At 41.9% G+C, this 22,179-nt stretch overlaps 1 long non-coding RNA gene across 1 annotated transcript in view; it reads left to right on the top strand.

Annotated features, from left to right (window-relative positions):
- Positions 1–4,666: 4,666 nt before the first annotated feature.
- Positions 4,667–22,179, top strand: part of LOC102385781 — an 81,122-nt gene continuing 63,609 nt past the window's right edge. The window contains exon 1 of the long non-coding RNA XR_003095344.1: positions 4,667–4,721. This is a non-coding gene — a long non-coding RNA (uncharacterized LOC102385781). The remainder of the gene's footprint in view (positions 4,722–22,179) is intronic.

Here is a 22,179-nt window from a genome sequence, read left to right as displayed (position 1 = left end):
TCCAGAGGAGCATTTGTTACTCATCATTCCATGTTTCCCCATCAAACATTTAATGGAGATGAGTGAAAGGGCTATTGGGAGAGTATTCCATCTATATATGGTAAGGGTGCACCAACAGAGATTTTGGGGGTTGATATCGATAGTCTATTTTTAAGGAGGCATATCGGCTAATACCAATCCAATTTCCGTAACAGGTGCATACAACTGGTAAGTCTGTTGTGGTGGAAGGGGAGGGAAGGGGCATGGGGAGGGCAGATCAAGGCCCCTATGGTGAGGGAGGAGTGGGGCTGGGGCAGAGGCAGGGTGGGGCGCAGGATGGAGCTGTGGCTAGTTCAGGGGGCGAGGGGCGGGGGGCACCTTCTGCTGCTGCAAGCACCCTAGAAGGGCATATGGGAGGCCATGTGCCCTTCAGAACTGTGTGGGGTGCAGGAGGGGTGGGCTGCAGCTGCAAGCTGGGGCCAGGGAAGTGCCAGGCTCTTCCCAGTGCATGGGGGGGAGGGTTGGGCCAGGCCAGGGCTGTTCTTGGGGTGGGCAGCAGCAGTGCTAAAAGGGGGCTATGAAGGGGGAGGCTGCAGCCACCCCAAATTTTGCCATAACCCTCCTCCCAGTGGCACTGCGGCCCTCCCTGAGCGTAGCCCCAGCCCAGTCCCTCCCCATGTGCTGGGAAGAACCCAGCACAGCCGTGGCTCCAGCCCACAGTTACAGCCTGTGTGCCCCCCTACTATGTCCTCCCAGGGTTTTCACAGTGGTGGGAGCTGCCACCCGCTGCCACACCTACCAGATGAGCCACAGCTCCATCTCATGCCCTGCCCCAGCCCCTGCCCAACTCCCTCCCTCACCACGGGGAGCGTTGTTCTGTCCCCCCCCTCCCCCCGCCCCTTCCCTTCGCCCTCCCCTTCCACCACAACAGACTTACCAGTTGCATGCAGTTGTCCAAGCTGCTGGACCGTGCTACTCACTGCCTACATGCTGCACTGTGGCTACACACATGCACAGGCATTTATCGGCCAAATTATCAGCTACATCAGGCTGATTTCCAGTACAGCCAATTTTCTTTATATCAGTGCTGATCCAATATCGCTGCACTTGTAATATATGGAGTTGACCAGAAATTTTCTAAAATTGTTTTTTTCATCAAAATATGCAAGGTTTAGGGAGGAGATTCTTCAAACTCAGCCCTTCCTTCAAAAAAATGTTGATTGCAACTTTTTTTAAAATTTTCTGGGTTTTCTTTTCAAAACTAAAATATATTGTTCAAAATGTGGATTCAGAATATTTTTTCAGCATTTACTTCATTTCCATGATAAATTTTGATGTTTTGACTTTTTGACCCCACTTTGGAATGAAACAAAACCTTAAGGTATTGGAATATAAACAAAACCTTAACCTATTATGTTTTCTAATCAGTCCTGTATTAAATATAAAAGACTTAATGGAATATGTGCCAGTAGGTGGTGCTCAAGAATATACAGGTTTATTTTAGACTCTTGACTCTACTTGCTTAAACACAGAACAGGAACTGTGCACTAGACTTAGATTCAGTATCTGGAAGGGTCAAACAGAGGCAGGGGGAGGAATGTGCTTTATATTCCTTTGATTGTCCAAGTAATTCAATGGCATCATCTATTCCTGCAAGATTACACTGGTGATTGGCAGTTTCATTATTTGCATACTTATTCTGTATTTGGCAACTTTTTCTTCCAGTCTAGTTTTCTAGCAAGTACAATAGAAGCTACCATGACTGATATCATAGGTAAGGAATACTTTTTTCCAAGGAAGGAAACAAACTCATGGTAGTAGCTCTGTGTTTCTTTAAAGCAAGAGTCAGAGAATTTGCAATGTGTCCATTGCCTTTAAGCCTCAGAGCTTCAATCCTTTAACTTTTGTGCACATCAAAAGGTGTTGCCCTCCAAAAAAACTGTCAGTTAAAAGGAGAAAAGATGCCCTTTGCTACATGCCTAGAGCCTTATATTTTTCTGCATTGAGTAGTAGCTGTGGCAATGCCCTGCTTAATGCAGGGAACATCTGGGCTGCATGCAATGTCTGCGAGAGAAGTGTCAAAAGTGTCAGAGACATCCTTGAGCAAGGAGGGATCTTCACATTTCTAACACAGAAGTGTCAAAAGCAGTATTACTGAACATCAGGTTCCAATTTGGCATGAAACACATAACTCTGAAGAGATGAAATGATTAAATCCCCTCCTAGGAAACTGCCACCTAACATCATGTTTTCACAGTTTCAAATTAACATTTAGGGAAAAAAAACAAAACAAGGCTAGCCAAGTTGATGAAAGATATCTCTCATTTCTTGGTGCTTATTTCTCAACCTTATTAGCTGCCCACCAAATGAAATGAGATTGACTGACCCATTGCTATCCTAAGTGGAGCACGTTACATTGATCAAGCCTGAATTGCAAAACAAGCCAATGTGATACCGCTAGTTTGGCATAACAGATTCATAGATTCATAGATGATAGGGTCAGAAGGGACCTCAGTAGGTCATTGAGTCCAACCCCCTTCCCTGGGCAGAAAAGAGTGCTGGGGTCAGATGACCTCAGCTAGGTGCTTGTCCAGTCTTGTCTTGAAGACCCCCAAGGTAGGAGACAGCACCACCCCCTGTGGAAAGCCATTCCAGGGTCTGGCAACCCTGACTGTGAAGAAGTTCTTTCTAATGTCCAACCTAAATCTGCTCTCTGTCAATTTGTGGCCATTGTTCCTAGTTACTCCAGGGGGTGCCCTAGTAAATAAAGAATCTCCTATTCCCTGCTGCCCTCCCCTGATGAATTTATAGGCAGCCACAAGATCACCTCTCAGTCTTCTCTTGCGCAGGCTGAAGAGATCTAGGTCCCTCAGTCTGTCCTTGTAGGGCCTTCCCTGCAGGCCTCTAACTATATGAGTGGCCTCCTCTGGACCCTCTCAAGATTCTCCGCATCCCTCTTGAATAGCTTAATGGAAAGGTTCAGCGCAGGAAGAACTGAAATCTCAGGGAGACCAGCTATCCTTTCATCCCCAAAATCCATTCAACCCTCTAAGCTTGATAGGATGGCTTTGGCATCACATCAGGTACCTTACATTATAATATTTGGGGAGCCAAGGAGGGGGTACCAATCTTTTTCTTTCTACAAAAGGCTTCATACACCCCTAAATGTGTGCCTAATTTATTAGCTCTGCCCCAGACAATAGGGGCAGCAAGTTGTGGGGGTGCAGGTGCCAGCAGATGTAGTCACAGGGAGGAAGTAGGACAAGTGACACAGGGACAGGGGCTGGGTGCATTGACACTGGCAGGAGCAGACAGCAAGGAGGGCAAATGGTGGGGGGGAGAGGCCACTTGACTCCCTCTACCACCTGCCCCCCTGCTGCTGCTTGCCCTGCTGCAGGAGTTGTGGGGGGTGAATTTAAGGCAACCCACCATTAGTTATGTTCTGTACATGGAAAATTATAAAAAATGTATACAGTTTCAATGTACAGAGGCCAATTATTGGAGGGTTGTCTTAAATTCAAAGTCATCTTGGATTCAGAGAAATATGGTAGTCACTTTTCAAAATACTAGTCTATATAAATCACTGGTTTATATAAATATGATGCATGTGTATTAACTGTAGCTTACAAAGGGGAACATACCTTTGCTCTGATGCCAGTACCAGAAAGTATTCAATAGGATATTGTCTTGTACTATATAGAACAGTGTGAGTAAAAATCAGAACTAAAGTGGGTCGCAAGTGATGCATATGTCATCTAGTGACCCTCTGCATAGGAGTGAGTTTCTCATTGCATCTCCGTCCCTTTGGTTGCCATTATAACAGTTTACATTTGCCTGCAGCTACCACAAAGAGGTATCTCCATTATTTTGCATTCTAAGTCTATGGTAAAATGCTGACTTTTTAATGGTGTATACTGTTCATAATTTATCATATAAAAAGCTGTTGATAATATCTCTGCAATACTTTTTTCTCTGGCTTTGTTATTAAGTTGTTTTTCTAGGGAGTATTCCCTTTATCGGCTGTCCTGATAAAGCACGCAAAAAGAAAAACCCCTAAAATGTGAATGTTCTGGTAAATAAGATAACAAAATGCTGCAGTAGTCTCATGGGACACTAATTTGACATCTCTTTTTAAAAAATAGATTAATAAGCCTTAATGTCTGAATCAATCAAAAAGTAATTTGTGGGGAAAGATTTTTTATGAAGTTAGCAATTCACAACCACCATCACTTTACCCACACAACAATGCTTCCCGATAATGAAAAAAACTACCCACTGAACTAAAGATGTTGACTTATTAGAAGGGTGCATATTGTATACGAAAAGAAAAGCTGTTTTGAGTGTTTGAAATAATTATTATGGTATGTGTCTGTTTTCTAACATAAGTATTCACATCCAAGGAAAGGGAAATGTTAAGCTATAAAATGTTAGTTTTAATTGTTGTATATTTTACAATTCTTCTGTAGTTTGAATCCCAAATGCTTTTTGCATTACAAAAATTGCAATTGATAATTCCTCTGGGCTGTTATTTGTAGTATCGTAATTTTAAAAGGAGGCAAAATCAGGCAGTAGTTTTAAACATGAATAATATTGCTCCCAGCACTCTGCTTTGCAGCCCACACGTTGTGTTATTTGGTGTGATTATGGACATTTTTTTTTAAATAAACATTTTGTGTTAATTTTTTTAGAACCAAGCTATTGCACTCAACGTTGACACAGCTGTTGAAGACACTCGGTGAAAGGTAAACACACTGCTTAAAATGTAATGTAACATATTGTTGTGTTTGGTTGTAAAAAAATTGAATCCTCAAAAGAATATTTTTAACTAAATTTGTTTATTTTGTTTACTTTTTAATACAGTTTCAAACATAGTGGTGCCTGACTGTAAAACCAGCCTTTTTAAACCAATGATAGTGGGAAAATTGCATATCCCAATTGGCAGCTTTTAAAAAAAAATTTCATTCTTTCCAAAAATCAGGAAAGTAAATGAAATACTATGTTATATCATTCAGCAGAATGTAATAGTGGGAGCTACTAAAATCAATTTCTTTTAATAAAATTCTGTCAAAAGAGCAGGATTCAATAACAAATGTCTCCAGCTGTTTTTAACAGAAGAAAACTTCCAGTGAAATTAGAATCAGTTTGAGAGTTGGTTCAGCAACAAAAATTGTCTAATTTCTTGACATAATTGCTGAGGTTACACATAAGTGAGGTTATGATAACACTTTATATATTAGATTTGAAGAAATATAGGAGTTCAGTTCCCATGGTTACTCACAGATAACTTTGGATTGCTATCTCATGGAGTCTGTGAGCACGATCTTTGTTTCTTGCTTTTAAATTGCATAAATTTGTGTGATGAAAGTGAATATTATGGTGCTCTATACTCCTACAATGGGACCAGATAATGGCACCAGAGAGAGCCAGAATCTCATGGCCCAGCATGGCTTAGTAGCTGCTGTGTGAGCCGCACCTTCATGAGTAACTTATGTGTTGGTGCCTCCTCATGAGTTCATCTGGCAGCTAGCTTTCACAGGAACAACATGAAGGGAAATGGAATTAAATAAACCAAACAGTAAGTCTGCTGTGTGGAAGATGACCAGTTATATATGTAATCTTAACATGCTTGTTTCTTTATATTGTGTGTGTGTGTGTGTGTGTGTGCGTGCGCGCGCGCGCACAACACATGTGCGTATATATAAAAAATAAAATATGTGATATGTATACACATGCTATACAGTGTGACATCCAAGTAGTTATCATAAAACCTGATTGATGTTTCCTGGCCCTAACACTGGATGCATTGTTTTGTACAAGCTGGGCAATGCACTGGTTTTCAAACCTTAAATGGTCATAATAAACAGCATCTTGTCAGCTTTCTTTCATGCTTTAATTACATTTAAAAGGATTTCTTAAAAAGTTCCAACTGTTCCTGTTGCTGATTTTAATGCACCCTGAGCGTTAGTGTTTCCCAGCCTTCTTGCAGTGTATTTTTAAGATATAATTATAAGAACAAATATGCTGCAGAATGGGTGTCTGCCCTTTATAAACTAGTGAATATATATATTTAGATAGAAACATGAAGTACAGCCATGAACCTAGGAAAATAAGCGTAGATGTAATATCATATAATAATCTTAGAACAAAATAAACATTTAATATTTAGACTTTAGCCCAGAAGTCAATACTGAATTAAGATGATTATCTTATGAATTCCAGTAGAAATTTCCAAAAGTGCTTTAACAGTTAGACAGATACTATAATACTCCCATTGTTAATGTATTCTGCTTAAACTAGGAGAAACTACCTTGAAGTAAGTAGAGTTATGAAAGGGTTAAACCTGAATAAGGAGGGGACAGCCACTTCCCTTTTCTTGTATTTTAAATGAAAGGAATCACTTACCCATAAAAGCAAAACAAAATACCACGGCACCTGTTCCCCCTCTTTCTTACTCAGGATTTCCACTCAAGCCTGTAGACCAGGCCATATTAAGAATTTAGCTAAAAAGTTTTACTGCATGTGACTTCAGTGAGATTTGTGGCCTTGTGCTGTGCTACAAGAACTGGCCCCCATCCAAATAGGCTGGGAAACAGTATCTTCTTCTACAGCTAAGTTTCAGACCAGTTTGTCAGTCAAGGCCTTCCTGTACACCTTCTTTGTATGTTGAACCAACAAAAATCTATCATAGTCCTACTGAGAGGTGAGTGACACCAAGGGAGTTTGATGTAAAGTGCTCTTCCCTGACTACCTATAACAGAGAAAGAAAAGACGCTTTCCCAAATTCTGTGCAGCTGCAGGGCAGCATGATTCACCTGCATGAAATATCCCAGGACCCATTCCCTAGTGGATCATTTGATCTTGAGAACAGAGTCCATGCCCTATAAAACCAGACAGAATAACATAACAAATAAGTTTGAGAGTGAAGGTTCCAACCTGGATATGTATCCTTTTCTTGCTGCTGGTTTCCAAAGCAAGCCCTTTGCCAAGTGTGGTGCCGAAGTGAAATGATAAGAAAAGGGGAAGTCAGTTTGCCAGTGGGCTGGGGAGCAGAGCTGGACTGGCATAGAAGAGAAATTAATTTGGGACCAGTGTAGGGTAAATGAGTAGCAGACTATCTCCTTATAACATGAGGAACCAGGAAGTGAATGCTGGTTGGGAATCACTGTTCATTCTTGATTGGGCTCCTTGGATGGTGGTGATGCATGCTACATGTTAGTAACACCAGCCTGTACATTTTCTATCTAACCCAAACTTAAAATGGGATAGACTTTACTAAGAAAGTGGTCAGGGCTTTTGTGATCTACAGTGTTATTCTTATTATTGTAAAACCTGTATTAGTCCCATTTAAAATGAAGTTGTTGTTGATGTTAAACACAAAATATCCGAGACAATTTTATGTCCATTCTGAACACAGGAAAAAAAATCAATGTTTGCCTAATAGAAAAAGACAGCATTAGTAGGGAGAAAATTATATTTCCAAGCCTTTAAGAATACGGTATTGCAAAAAATAGAGTAAAAAATAGAAAGAGAAAAAAACCAATAAAATCTATAAAGTTTAATTCATAGTGTGCTTTTCTGAAATCTGTGACATTCTTTCAACAAACACAGTAATAGAATTCTAAATGCAAGTGAGAATGGTAGGATGCGTTTTCATTTCCACTTGCATTTCATCTGTATGTTTGAGCAAAGACATTAACAAAGAAAAAGATATATATTTCTTTCTTTACACTTAGATTCAAGATTGTTCGGATCACATCAATAATTAAAATGTTTATTAGTTACTGTAGGAACAAATACACTACCTAGACAAAAATAGCGTGCTATTGAGCATACCAAGACACTATTCTCTTTCTAGTAGCTTTATGTCCAAATCTGCTTTAGCTACTTAAACTGGGGAAAAGACAATATCAAACATAATATTTAGTGGATATTATATTCAATTACTGAAAGTAATTCAAACAGTTTGGCATATTTTCAGTTCCTTTAGAGGACATATAGTAATTGTCTGTCTCTTCAAGAAGAAATAGAATCAAACAGAGTTTATTTAAAAAGTATTATAGCAAGCATGGGTTTTGATATAAAAGATCACAGAATAAATCTACCAACTGATTATAGAACTAGAATTCCTGGTATAACCAGAATTTCAAATGCTATCCTGAATGAACAGAAATGTTAAGCAAAATATGCTTCCAATATCTACTGGAGGATGTGTGACTATGTATATGTGTGTGTGTATATGCACATGATAATAGATGACATGTGTGGATGTGGATGTCAAGATGTATATGTCTGTGTGTATGCATCTATGCGTGTGTATAGACATATTTGAAGAATAAATGAGACTGTGAAAGACTTAGTGTTACAGAACAAATTGTTGTTGGTAATGTCTCCATTATCCCAACACCATTTAAGGAGCTACAGATTGGTTACAACTACTTAACAGACAGAAGTTGTGTATAAGGAAGCTCATATATAAGCTGGTAGAGTGGGCTGTGCCTACCTATACCTAATGGATTTGGCAGAGACATGATGAAGTTTAGCCCAGCCACACTTCTCTTCTGCTGGCATTGTTCTTGTTAGAATGCTTTTATTGCTAAGGAATGAAGACATAGTTTTCCTGGTTATGCTGTAGTAGTAAATATAATGAAATATGCCTAACACTTTTGGAAGCTGGCATGCTTTTTCTGCATATTTCCAGAGGAAAGAAAGCTTAAATACACTTTCATTTGTTCTTTCAAATTTCCCTTAACGATTCCAAAATGTCAGTTGTTCTCCTTAGATTAAATACAATTCAGTTTCTTCTCTTTGCTCCCCATGCTTCTCTCCAGCTCTGGGGTGGAGGGAATACCAAACCTGTATATCCAGGCTAGACATTAGACATAAACCGGTTTAAATGATCAGAAACTGGTTTAAACCTGTAACAGTACATAAGTTCGGTGCACATAAACCAGTTTAAAAATGGCTGAAACTGGTGTAAGATAAACCTGGTTGAATGTAGTGTCAGACTTAACTGATTTGGGTCAAACTGGTTTATGCAATGTCTGTCCCAGACACCTTGCTGATTTAAGTTCAACCAGACTCTCCCAGCATCCTGGCATGTTCTCTGGGCTGGGCTCTCTGCTCCAGACGACAAAGCTGGCCCTGCCCCTCTGCTCCCCGGCCAGAACTCCGGCAAACACTGCAGGCACAGCAGGGTCTGCCTGGTTTCACCCTCCCCCGCTCCCTCACTGCTCAAGCAGGGATCCCATCCTACTCCCTCCCTCCCATCTCCCACAGCGTAGACCCAAGCGCTATGGACCCTAGGCACATGGTATGCTAGCTAATGCTGATAGGAGTCTGTGTGCATCTCCAATTTCACCCAAACAGCCAGACAGAACTTAGGGTTTTTTGGAGCTAATCAACAGGTCAGCTGGTAAAATGGTTCTTTGGAAAAAGCTGTTTAAGAAGAGCTTAAACTAATGGAGAGAGGCTGTTGTTTTGCTGATGGGGTGATAAACACTGTTATCAGCCCTCCGATGCCTTGCTTGCCTGTCAGTTTGCTGCAGACAGTATAAAGAAGCCGGGAGGGAGTTTGAAAAGCTCTGTATCATCAACAGATGTATGCACTGGACACTGTCCCTTGCCTCAAAGTGCTAGCCTAGGGCTGGGGTCTGACAATACTCCCACCCCTTGAGCAGCCAGTGGGAAAAAGCCTGGGATTGTGCAGGCAGACCTTCCCAACCAGAGATCCTGCCAGGCCTGACCACACCCCCCCATCAGCTCAGCACTATGGAAGGGAAGGGAGGGCTGCTCTAGTGCCCCCTGGCTTCTAGTCTGAGCTACTGCAGGCATGTGCCTGAGTTTCCTCAGTCCAGAGAGTATGTCTCTGCGGTTACAAACCAGTTTAGGCTAGTCAGGTTAGATTAACCTGCAAAGGTTGAATCAATTCAGGCTCAGGCTTTTTAATGTCTGTCCCTAGCCCCAATCAACAGGGGAACTGTTGTAAGACTGAGGAAGGTGCCTCTGCAGCAAGTTCTCTCCTCCCTTACATTCTGCAGCAGCCCTTCAGTGATAAAGGGACAAGCTCTGCTGAAGTCTTAGCAATGATACTTTCTGCCTTGTAGTATAATAGGTTTAACCTTAAGACAGTACTTACCATACTCTGGGCCAAATTAATACAACCTAACTTTAAATGGAAAGTAATCATTTGGATTTAAGCAGCCTGTCTTCTGTTTGTAAGGGAAGAGTAAGCTGAGTATAATAGCAAATCTATGACTACAAAACCACTGTAACAAACAGTAACTAACACATTTCTAAAGGGAAGTGCAGAATTTGCAGTAATGTGAGCTGTTTTCTGTGCTCAGTCACACAGTGCTGATACAGGGCAATGCATGGATTGACACCAGTGTAACTAAGAGCTTTGTACTGAGATACCGACTAACTTTCCCTAAATTCATTGACTAATGAGAAAATCCTTCCTCACAGCTTCATGAAAGACTTGAGGATTGAAAGGCTGCTGTATGAGAGACCAAAACATAGACCATAGACAGGAAGACTTTTTTCTTTTTCCTGGAGCAAAGAAGCTGTTATGTGAAAGGGTAGAATCTCTAATCAAGTTTCTAGTTAAATGTTTGAAAGGTTTTGGAAGAACAGGTTCCATGCATTTCTTTGGCATTTGAGGGCACCTTTTAAAATTTGCTGTGGCACATTTCCTTTATTTGCTTCTTTGTAAAATGGAAATAGATCAATGACACTAAAATATGAAGAATTGTGAGTTCCTTAGATGAAAAGCAGTATATGAGAGGTAGGTTATTATTTTCAGGTGACTGCATTTAATTGTCAAAATGATTCCAAACCAAATGAGCCTGGATAAAACAAAAAGCCTCTGCTAGGCTGTAAGAGAATCCATTAGGTAGAGAGGTCACAACATGAACACCATTTTAAGCCATTATGTTTTTATATACCAGAACCTTCCACCTGTCGGTCCTAAAAGCTTGACAGAGACAGCACAGTAACTGCAACTGAAAGTCAGCTAAACTCAACTATACCTACAGACACATGAATGCAAGGTAGAGTAGAATTCAAAGGCAAGAATATGGCCAAAAATAAGGAGTTAACAATTTTAGCAAGTTCAATTTTAACAATTTCAGTTAAGGGAAGAGGGAATAGCAAATGACGCTGTGATAAAGAGCCCTGAGCTCCCTTGCTCTGGCAGTTGGAAAGAGCCAGTGTTTTGGAGCAGCTGCTGCTTACAGCATCCAGATTGGAGTCATCACAGAGAGGAGGCATCTCCAACAGTCTCAGTTTTCTGGAAGGTCCCACTGCCAGGGTCTCTACTGACACAGCTCACAGGGGAAGGAAAGTGAAAATCAGGGTAATAAGATGGAGAAAATAGTCAGATCCCCTTTCACTAGAATAGAGGTATATATTATGAATGTCTAATGCAGCGTTTAGGTCTCTGGGATATAAATAGTTGTACTTTCCTGGTTTTGTACAGAGTTTAACACAGGATGTGCTGGCACAGCACAATGAAGTGCAATGTAGTGCTACCCAAGCTAGAGCTAAACAACCTAGCTAAGGTACCAGAACCAGTACAGACCATATCTGTGCCACTTTCATTCTAAGCCCGGGGCCACTGCTGAGAAGGATGACTCCACTTGCTTGCTCTTGTTCAGTACATGCCAAAATCCAGAAATTAGGCAGTGGTTTTGGCTGAGGTCGGCCTTGATTACATGCCAGGAAACATGTCAGAAGCAGAGAATCTGACAGCAGCACTGGGGCATGTGCTCAGGCGTTGCTCAAAGTTAGATGCATCACCTAATCCAGAGGCTCCCAACCACCAGCCTATGGCCATGAAGGGTGGGATGCCAGGTTGTGGCACGAGCCCCCCGCTCAGATCCCTGTCTATCTGCCCGGACCAGCAGCAGTGATGTGCAGGGTTAAAGCTGGGGGGTGGGGCAGCCCTGGGAGGGTGTCAGTTGGCTCCCTGCACCCTGTCCCACTCCTGTGCCAGTCCACAGGTTGGGAACCACTGACCTAATCCAGTGGTTCTCAACCTTTTTTGTACCAGGATCCATTTATAAGCATCAGTGGCCAGTCCTGACCCACTGTCCCCCACCCCCAGCCCTACAGCGTGTGGGGTGGCGAAGGGATATGGGGCACAAGGGGACAAGGCTGGAACTCTGACAGCCTGCAAGGGAAAAGCCACAATTTTCCACATTTTTCTCCTTTAAAAGAGAATCCATTTTTAAAGTTTGTTGATCCAGTTTTAAAGCTTGTTTATTACCCATTGATATATTCTTCCAGCCCACTTTTGGGTCATGACCCACAGGTTGAGAAATGCTGACCTACTCCATCCAGGCTTTGACACATGGTGAGAAGGAGCAATTGGGTGGCAACTGACCACAGCAGTCCTGAGATTGGTGTTGAAACAATGCCAACAAGTGCCCTAAGTGCATTACTTGGAAGTCCATACAGACTAATTTACCATTCTCAATACAACTGTGCATCTTGCAGCTAGACTGCCTGTGGTACTGTTAAGAGATAGCTTTTAGGAGTGTGCAAAGCCTTGGTCACTGATTCGATTCTTAGAAGATTTGGCCCAAATCACTGAATCCGAATCGAGTCGGGAGACAAAAAAACCCTCCAAATCGATGCTGAGCCTCTGAATCAATTCGGAAAAGATTCGGAAAAAGATTTGGAGATTTGGAGATTCAGAAGGCAGTCTTTCAGGGGAACAGAAACTGAGAAGAGGGAGCAGGGTGGGAAAGACTGATCTGTAGCTGGCCAGTGACTGTCATCTTTCCCCGCCTCCCCTTCCAATCACAGTGCTCTGGGGGAGGGACATAGAAACAGCATATAAGCCTCTCTCTGCAGCTGTTCTGCCCCTTTTGTGAGCTGTTTCTGCCTGAGCAAAAGAGGGGTGGGTGGCTGGCCCAGAAACAGGTGGGGAGGCAGAGATCTAACCGGCACTGGGAAGGCCCCCTGTTACAGGCTACCATCACTGCTGTTTTCATCCAAACCTGCCTTAACACACACAACACGAGTTTTGCTTTCAGCAATTTGAGGTGCAGTTTCCCAGAAACCCCTGCACCTATCTCCTTGAAACTTGGCAGGCTTCATGCCCTCAGAAGGGGTTACCATCCCTACTATTTTCATCCAAATCTGCCAAAAAATGACAGTTATAGGTATTTCAGTGATTCCCCATTATAGTCTGTGGCCAAATCACCGAGTCAGCGCTGAATCTTCCAAAGCTGATTTGGCCAAATGGATTTGTGACAGTGATCTGAATCTCTAAATCGAATGACTGTCCTCCGAATAGGCCGAATCCGAATCCTAATTGAATACTTCCCTATTCGCACAGGCCTAATAGCTTTGGTATCTCTGTTATGCACTGTGTTGTGCCATGCAGACATACTCACAATGGGGTGCTGGTCCATGTTTGTGGCTTCTCTATAATACATATTATAAGTCATAATAGAGTGTACTGGAAAAGAAGTATTTTGATTGCATTGAGCAAGGAATCACATGAATACAGGTTGACATACCACCAAAGTTACCGTCAGTGTGTGAACCATGTAAGATTTGGCAGATTCAATTCTCAACAAGTGCCCTTCTTGTAATCAGTTCCTTTCTTTTCAATTTGTGTTAGTTCAAATGCCTCGGATTTTTCTTTGTTGTGTGAAGACTGGGGGAAGAAAGGGAAGAAGGAAAAGCATTCTTGAGTAATCAAAAACCGTTGAATGCGATCCATTTGTGTTTGTGATGACCACATATTTGCCGTTTGTGAGTATTTGAATGGGCAAGTTTTGTTCATAGAATTAGGGGTGGTTAGTGTGTATACAAATATACTTGTTTACATGATATGCTATATGGTCACCAACATATTATTGTGTATAATATAACATATTATAAAGCATAACATTTTATCAAGTATAGCCATCAACTCACAGGCCAGAAACAATCTCATCAGCATTTGCTGTTCAAACTGTGCAATTGTGCAAACAGTGAGTTGAATACTCACAAGGAGCAGTTTGTAAGCAACCCAGAGGCAGAATTGTTCACATAAAGCGTTCATCAAATCATTGAAAGTAGTGACCAATTCAGGTGAAAAGAATTTGGTTTTGGACAATTCACAAACAGAAAAAAGGTCAAAGACTAGATTGTGGCTTTCAGCACAGCAGTGTGTAAGGGAGGTGTCTGGCTGTGCCATGCCACAAGGAAAGAGGAACTCACAGGAGGCTCAATTCTTGATTCTCCTGGGTGGAAGGAATGTATTATTGGCCTATGCTAGTAAACCATTACATGGAAGGGAGTTTTGTGAAGGAAGAAATTAAGTCTTCACCTGTTCCCTTGCCCTATCTTGCCATTCTTATACAGCATTAGGGAGCAGATGTCCCAGGGAGTGAAAGTCTGAGGAGGCCACACAAGGCCATGCGTGCAACAGGGCTTTTTCCTGTTTTATATCCCTGCACAGCTACTTAGTTTCAGGCTATATCTGACCCTCAATTTGTCTGATAAAGCTGTGTACTATAAATACACCCATCACCTGGAACTAGAACCTTGGACCCTGAGGAATATTTCAGCAGATCTACATTGAATAATTTCAAGTTGCAGTGTAACAGGTGGGCTTCATGTGGTTCAGGTTTTGTTGAAAAAGTTTCTTGTGGCTCTAATCAAGAGTTATACCATTTTGTTTTTCTCCTTCCCTCCAATCTACCTATGCCCAAGAGTCAGGCAGGTATTTAGGAGAGGAGCACTCTTAATATGGTTAGAAATATTGGAAACTCAGAAACGGGGGCACCCCCAGTTTTCTTGTTTTCTCCCAGTTCTTATCCCATTCTTTGTGCAGCATTATTAAGACTTCATTTTTCTATGGAGATGTTTAAGCCATTTTGCTAATATGCTCTAATAAAATTGCAGATCCCTTCTTAACTGGCTTAGGCAAATGGAAAAGGAACCCTGCAGACTCTGTCTGGCAAGTAGACAGGAGACCTGGAGAAGCAGTCAAATTCCCAACTGGCCAGTGGTTGTTAGAAGCCTGGAAAGGCAGGCTGCGTGCTGACTGGCAAGTGAGATGGGAGGGCCAAGGAGGTGGTTAAGTTCCCAGCTGGCAAGAGGAATAAGAGGCCTGTAGAAGTGGGCTGCTTTCCGTTTGGCTTCATAGGCTGAAGAAGAGGCCAAGAAATGAGGTTCAGTTCCCATTAGTCTGTCTGATTCTTGATTTGCTTCCTTAGTTAAAAGAGGCAGAGAATACTGATGTTGTTCTGCCAGGGCCAGGATTGAAACTGAGTGGCATAGAAGAATAGAGACTTAAATAAGCACAGCTAACGGTCTCCATTTACTCTTTGCAGTTTGTGGAACAACTTTCCTGCCAGAAACCTTACTTACTAAAAGGTTGAAAAAGCAAGGGTCGCAGCAAGGTTATATGTGCAGTTTGGTATTTAAGCTTGAAAAAAGAAGTATTACAGAACTGCACACATCACAACAAAGCCCCGACGAGGCCTTCCAGTGTCTCAGTGGTTTGAATAGTTATAGTGAAATTAGTATTTACTGAGCCATTTTAAGGTATCTTCTAAAATTTAGTTTACAGTCTGTCTGTTATGAGTTATTAAATATATCCATGGTTTTTTATGACAGGTGATGGGAGGTATATCTTGTAAGATGTATTAATTTTTTTAAAGGTATTCGGTTTACCTGAAAGATTACCATAGCTCTTTTTGTTAATATACAGTTGGGTCCTTTTTTTTACACCAGGGGTTTTTTTGCATGTTGCCTGTGATTGTTCCTTTGGAATTTATGTGGCTTATTTTTTAAATTATTCTATACCAGCCTTTTTGTGGGTTTGGTAACAAATGTAGTGGTGTAGGAAATACAACTTCTGCCTTTTTTCAGCTCCTTCTGAATTTTGTATTTTTTTTTTTTCATTTAAATTCATAGAAGTCTTGACTCTGAAGATGATTTTTTTCTTGGTGATTTTTTTAGTTTTTGATTCTATAAATTGTATATGAGCCATTTTCCATCTGTAACTAGTGGCACTAAAATTCTGTGTGTAAAATTTACAATCAGGGTATAAGAGAGCACTGTTATCAGTGTAAAACACATTGATAAGCATGCAATAACACATGCATGTTTTTCTTGCACACACAGGCATTAGGTAATTTTTTTTTCAAAAGCTCATAAAGTACTTCAGACAAAGTCTTGAGGAAAGTCTAGGGAATTACATTTTCTAAAGTTATATCTACACTTCAGCTGAAAGATGTGACTGTATGCACATATATTCAAGCTACTTGTAATGAAGTTAGCTGAGTACTAGCAATGGCACAGCTATGGCAGCGCACACTTCAGCCATTCATTAAGTACTCAGAGCGGAAGGAGCTTGAGCAGCTATGCCAGACCATGTTTTGCCCCAGCTTCACTGCTATTAGTACTTGAGCCAGCTAAAATTAATGTTAGCTCAGGCATGTCTATACATGCCGCAGTTCTTTTTGCAGTGCAGACATGGCATAAGTTGCTTTTGAAAATACTATTCTTTTGCACTGGCTTTTATAGCAGATAACTATGAAGTTGTCTGTTTGCAGCATCACCTTTATCATTCACTCCTAGACACAGAAAGTTGCCTTCTCACTGACACAGGAGGCCTGTTGGGATTGATATCAAACCCCCAATCCCATTGCTCTTGTGCCAGGCTTGAATCCAGTGCCTGCTGAGGAACCTGTGTGAGTTCACTGATTCATGAAGTCTCACCTAGGGTTATCCACGCATCTCAGAATCCATGAAGATGTACTGAAGCTTGGCACACTGAAGCATATGTCCACATGGCAAAATGTAATGTTGTGCAGAGATATCTGAGTGGGTTCAAGGCTAGCTTAGGTACCAAAAGTAATATAGTTACATACATGGCATTCCATTCCATGGGCTAATCTGTTGATGCATTTTGCCATGTAGACGTATCTTATGGGAGATGGGTATATTGTTATGCATGAAGGGAATGAGTCAGTAGGCTGAGGCACTCTTCTTATCTACCTGTCCTGATACCTCAGCATCAGCAAAACAATCTAAGGCTGTTCTGAGACCTGACAGTGCTGCTACATAGCTTACCAGGACACTTAACTGTGTAACCAAACAGAAACAAAGGGAAAGTAAAGTACTGGGGCCGATTACAGAGGGCTCAACTAATTTTGAAATGCATCTTTTCCAGAGATAGTCTAAGACATGCAAGATGCTACAGGGCCATTTTTTCAGCCCTTTGAAGTGGTGAGGCACTTTGCTTTGTATGCAACTAGGTCTGAGAACTGTTAAAAGATGTGAGAAGCCACGGTGAAAATGGAGAGGCTCCCACTGCTGCAGCAGTAACCTGGAGTAGGCAAGAGAATGCACTTGTCAGGATATGGTGTTGCACCTATAGACTGACTTCATTGCTGCTGTTCAGGTGATACAGATTTGGCCCTGCATTTATTTGCCTGCTACAAAATCTTATGGGCATTTCCTTGAAAGAAACTTCTATCTTCCATAATCATGTTTTAAATCTCAAATACCTGTAAGTTGGTTCTCTATTCTCTTTTTTTTAATGCCAGTAGATTGTTGGGTTTCTCAAGTAATAGAAAACAGTAAACTGTTTTTAACCATTATAAAAGCTTAAAACAGTAAAACAAATTTGTTTAAAAAAATCAATGAAAAAAGACAGTCTTTCTGGCAAAGGTTTTGTGCACCACCTTTCATCCTGGAGTGTATCTTCATAGCTGAGTTATAAACCCCTCATAAATGGGTTTTGTAATAGAAGTGCTGACACAACTTTAACTATAGAATTTTGAATGGGAATACTGCAATAAAAGATCAAGCTTGTAATGCTGGAATATAAAGAAAGAAACACGGTATGCAAAAAAGCAAAAGGTTTACAGAAGTACTGTACTGCAGTCCATTTAATCAAGGGTCTATATTTTCTTTTGCTGAGTAAGGCTCTTTTTGATATCCAAAGTATTTTAGCTTTTTACCTATTGATTACAAAGATATTAGATCTGGCTGGAGAAGAATAACACTGCTGGAAAGAGAGAGATTGGTTTCAGGCAAACTCTTAAGCAAGCTCTTGGAATACTGTTCATTTGGATTTCAAATTGAAAGGGACTGGTTTCCCAAGAGGAACCAGGTTGTTGGTATAAGAATTAAATACTGGGTCCACTGAACTTCCACTGAAGCTCATCAGGTTTTTATCATTCACTTTTGGCATGCTGCAGAGGCAGATTCCGCCAACTGAGCTAGTGAACAATAGTTCGTTTGCAGTGCACTACACAATCCAAATTAAAATATGTACCTGACATAAATGTGCATCTGTAAGGACTCCTTAACCAGATAAATCCATTGTGAAACATTTCTACAACAATGCAGGGTCGACACTGTCAATCTAGCTCTCCTACAGCAGCAGAAGCATCATCCAAGTCAACGGCTGGCATTCTGTATTATAGCTGCAGGAGCACACAGGAAGAGTTCATAAGAGTCCTTATGGGGTACTGCTTTCCCAATAGCATTTTTACCATCAGTTTACATTTGTCAAGTTAAAGGACTGTTTTTATTAGCAGAGATCATGAGGAAATTCACCAGTTAATAGCCATCATCTCTTTTTTTTTTCTGCTTGTGCATTATAACTAAAATGGCCAGGGAGCCCCTTTCGGAAGCAATTGGAATATGTCAACTCCCTCTGTTGTTGTTCAGCTTGGATGTACATGAAATGTAGTGAACCTCATGCAACTGAAAATCAATTTGCTTCCTCAATTCTAAACTAGCTCTCAAATTAAACCCTATAAAACATTTCAAATAGAACAAAGAAAGTTGGCTGAAATAATATTGCATCTTCTGAAATTAGGATTCTTCAAAGCCAGTCACATTATATTGGGCTGAGGAGGACACTGCTCACTTGAGAGTCTATTGAGAATCTGAGTGCTTATAAGTTCAAGTCCATCTACTGCAGACTTCATGCACTACTAGCTATTACACCAGCTTGACAATAATCTCGGCATCATCTTTTATTCCAGTCACAAACGGCTGTCAAAAAGCAAATAGTAAGAATTACTATAAACAGCAATGATTCAGTCTCAATGACTTTGGCTCTCTATATTCTAGCAATGTAATCTCGTACTCTACCCTTAAATTGGATATAGCATATGAAGTCCGTCAGCCATGCAGAAAGTGAAAATGTATATTGTAGAGGCCTTTGCTGTCTGGAAAACAGCTGATGAAGAGTCACAAAAGGAGTTTTAAATGCCCGAGAAGAAATTCCAAGTAGCATTAAAGTCACAAATAGAAAATTTGACATCTCCCTCTGGACTAGAAACCTCCTTCAAAAATTTTATATTAGCTTCACGCATCATTGTTATAATTTATTAAAGCACAATTTGAGTATTTTCAGTCTCCATGGCTGGGGAATGGTTCCTGTAACTTCTTTTTTCATGATAAACAGCTGTTGAAAGATTTGCCAGTGTTCTCTTATGTTATAATTCAAAAATAGCTGCATTGCTTTTTCATATTTGTTTTCCCCAAAAGCGTAAGATACTATATTGATGCTTTAATCAATTAAATCTGTTCTCACTGGGTATTATTACACTGTTAAGATTGCTAATGGCTATATTTGTACATAATCTATTAAAATAAGGTATAAGAATTGTAATGCCATTAGACAAAGGCAAATTTTAACATGGGCTTTTTCAGTATTTCGTAATTCCCTGTCTATTCCCATTTGTCTTTGATTACAATCTCGGGAGCTAGAAAGAAAGAGACAAAACTGATAGGCAGTAAAAAAGCAGAATTTTGAAAAGGTCATCTAGGAACAGGATTAAAAGTTTGATTCTACCTGCTCATTATAGAGAATGTAACACAAGAAATGGCATAAGTTGAATCTTTTCTTCCAATAATGATTATTGTAAGGTCAGGAAATGCTGTGTACAATTCTGACTGCAGTCTTCTTGTAGTAAACTTGGGCTGGTGTTGTATCCAATGTTTACCAACCTCTAATGCTTGTACTGCTTTTATAGGGGAAATTTCAGATTCTTCAGCTCCAGGAGCTGTTGTAATTTACTGTGCAAGTCTATTACTACATTTTACAGGCATTCTGTGTGACCTGGGATTTCACATCTGAATATCTTTGTGAGCAATAAGACATTACTTCAAGTGGGTATAGGTGCATACTATGTTGATAAAGCTTTTGTATATCTCCATGCTGCATGAAAACCAAAAAAGCCTGAGTGATACAAGAATCACACATGGATGATAGGTTTGAATTTTGAAATCCAGAATTAGTTGTTATTATAAATCCACACACACATAAAGCATTTACCACATTCTTCCCTTAAGTATCATTCAGTTTGATGCAGATTAGGGGCCTAACTAATGTGCTTATAGAGTTGCTTAAATTTAATGAGTTTGTTAAAATAATCAATATTTTTCGTACAGATGTATTATTCATTTTGACCTCAAGAAAGTCAAGCCTCAAGGGGCGCATCCAGATGAGCCCGCATGTGCCTCTTGCAGTCTCAAACCCCTTGGAGAAGCTGCAAGAGGCACATGCAGGAACAGCATAGGGACAGGAAAGAAAAAAAAAACCCCCCCCCCCCCCCCTTCCACTGCAAGTTTGCAGTGCGGGGACAAAATTAGACCCCTGGCTATCCAGAGGTCAAAAAAAAGGAGTTAAAAAAAGCGGGACAACCGGAGGCTGGGTCCTCCACAGAGATGCTCTGGCTGCCAGAGCATCTCTGTGGTTGGCCCTCACCCTGGTGCTGTAGCACGGTGCCTGTCCATGCAGGGGAGCCAGAGTGACAGCAACAGGGCTCCAGTGCTGGTATGTAGTGGGTCGGGGGGCTGGAGGAGGGGGGAAGGGACAATAGGAGGGACCCCCGCTGGCCTTGCCCACTCCCTCAGCCCCCCTGATTCCTTCCCTGCCCAGCCCCACCACCCGCCTGCCCTCCAGACCCCCCTGATCCCTTCCCTGCCTGGCCCCAGCCCCACAACCTCCCCCATCCCTTCCCTGCCCAGCCCCATCCCCTCCCAGCCCTTCCATGGCCCCCGATCCCACTACATACCAGCACTATGTAGTGCCCCCCAGCATCCCCACAATAAAAAACAAACAAAAAACCTGGCACTTACTGGCAGTTCCAGCTGCTGCCTGTGTCACTGGGGCCCTGCCCACACAGTGTAGGGCAAGGGGACAGCCTCAGCGGCCCCAGCCCAGGCCCTGATGCCCCCTGCTGCTCTATGCTGCCTGGGGAGGCTCTGCCAAGAGGCCCTGGAGCCCCCCCAGCCCCTGCTTCTAGGGTGAGTAGAGGATTTTTTTTGTTTTGTTTCTTTTTGTTTCTTGCTTTTTTTTTTTTTTAAGTGCCAGTGCCTGGGGTGAGGGGGCAGCCATGGGAGCCTGGGGGTGCAAGTGGGAGATGCGCCGCCCCGGCCGCGGGGGGGGTCGGGGGGGCAGCCATCACATGGGCTGCAGCAGCTGACAGGAGATGGGGCCAGGTAGGGCAGCAATTGGGGGGCTGGGGTGGGTCATGTGGTCCCATTGGTGGGGTGGTATCCCGTGTGGGGGCCATTTGGCCCCTGTTGGGTAAGTTACCCCTGTGGGGGGGCTGTAACCGAGGTGGGGCCATAGCCCCTGTGTGAGGGCTGCAGCCCCTGAGGGGAGGCTGTAGCCCCTGTTGGGGGGCAGCAAAATATATATTCATGGATTCATTCATTCATGAAACATGTGTTTAGAGTTCATTTTATTATTATGATAGAGACACTAGTAGCCTTCCAAATTGCTTTAACACTGTAGGTATATCAATAAAACATTGCCCAACTGATCGCTGTCTCTTTCTCTCTCTCTCTCTCTCTCTCTCTCTCTTTATAGTTGTCTTTTATTCTAATTGTGGAGGAACATGGATTTGGGGGTATTTTACAGAGTGACTTTGGGATTTTTTTTATCGGATTTTTCAGTTTTCCAATACGAAACACCAAAATTCCTGCTAGGGAGGCCAGTGGCAGGACCCTACCTGCTCAGAGCTGGCACCTTGGACTCAGCTGGCTGTGGCCGACCTCCTGGCCAAAAGGGGCCAGGAGGACATGCTTTGACAGTTCAAAGCAGGCCACCACACCCAGAACATCTTCCGGGTGATAGCTGACCAGATGGCCAGGCAGGGGTCACACATGGCAGTAGTGCTGCACAGAGGCCAACTCTGTAGCCACAGTCCACTGGCAGCTGGG

Source organism: Alligator sinensis, unplaced genomic scaffold, assembly GCF_000455745.1.
Source record: "Alligator sinensis unplaced genomic scaffold, ASM45574v1 scaffold814_1, whole genome shotgun sequence".
NCBI classification, from domain to species: Eukaryota; Metazoa; Chordata; order Crocodylia; family Alligatoridae; genus Alligator; species Alligator sinensis.
The sequence above is the reverse complement of the archived record's forward strand: the minus strand, read 5'-3'. Positions and strand labels throughout refer to the sequence as shown.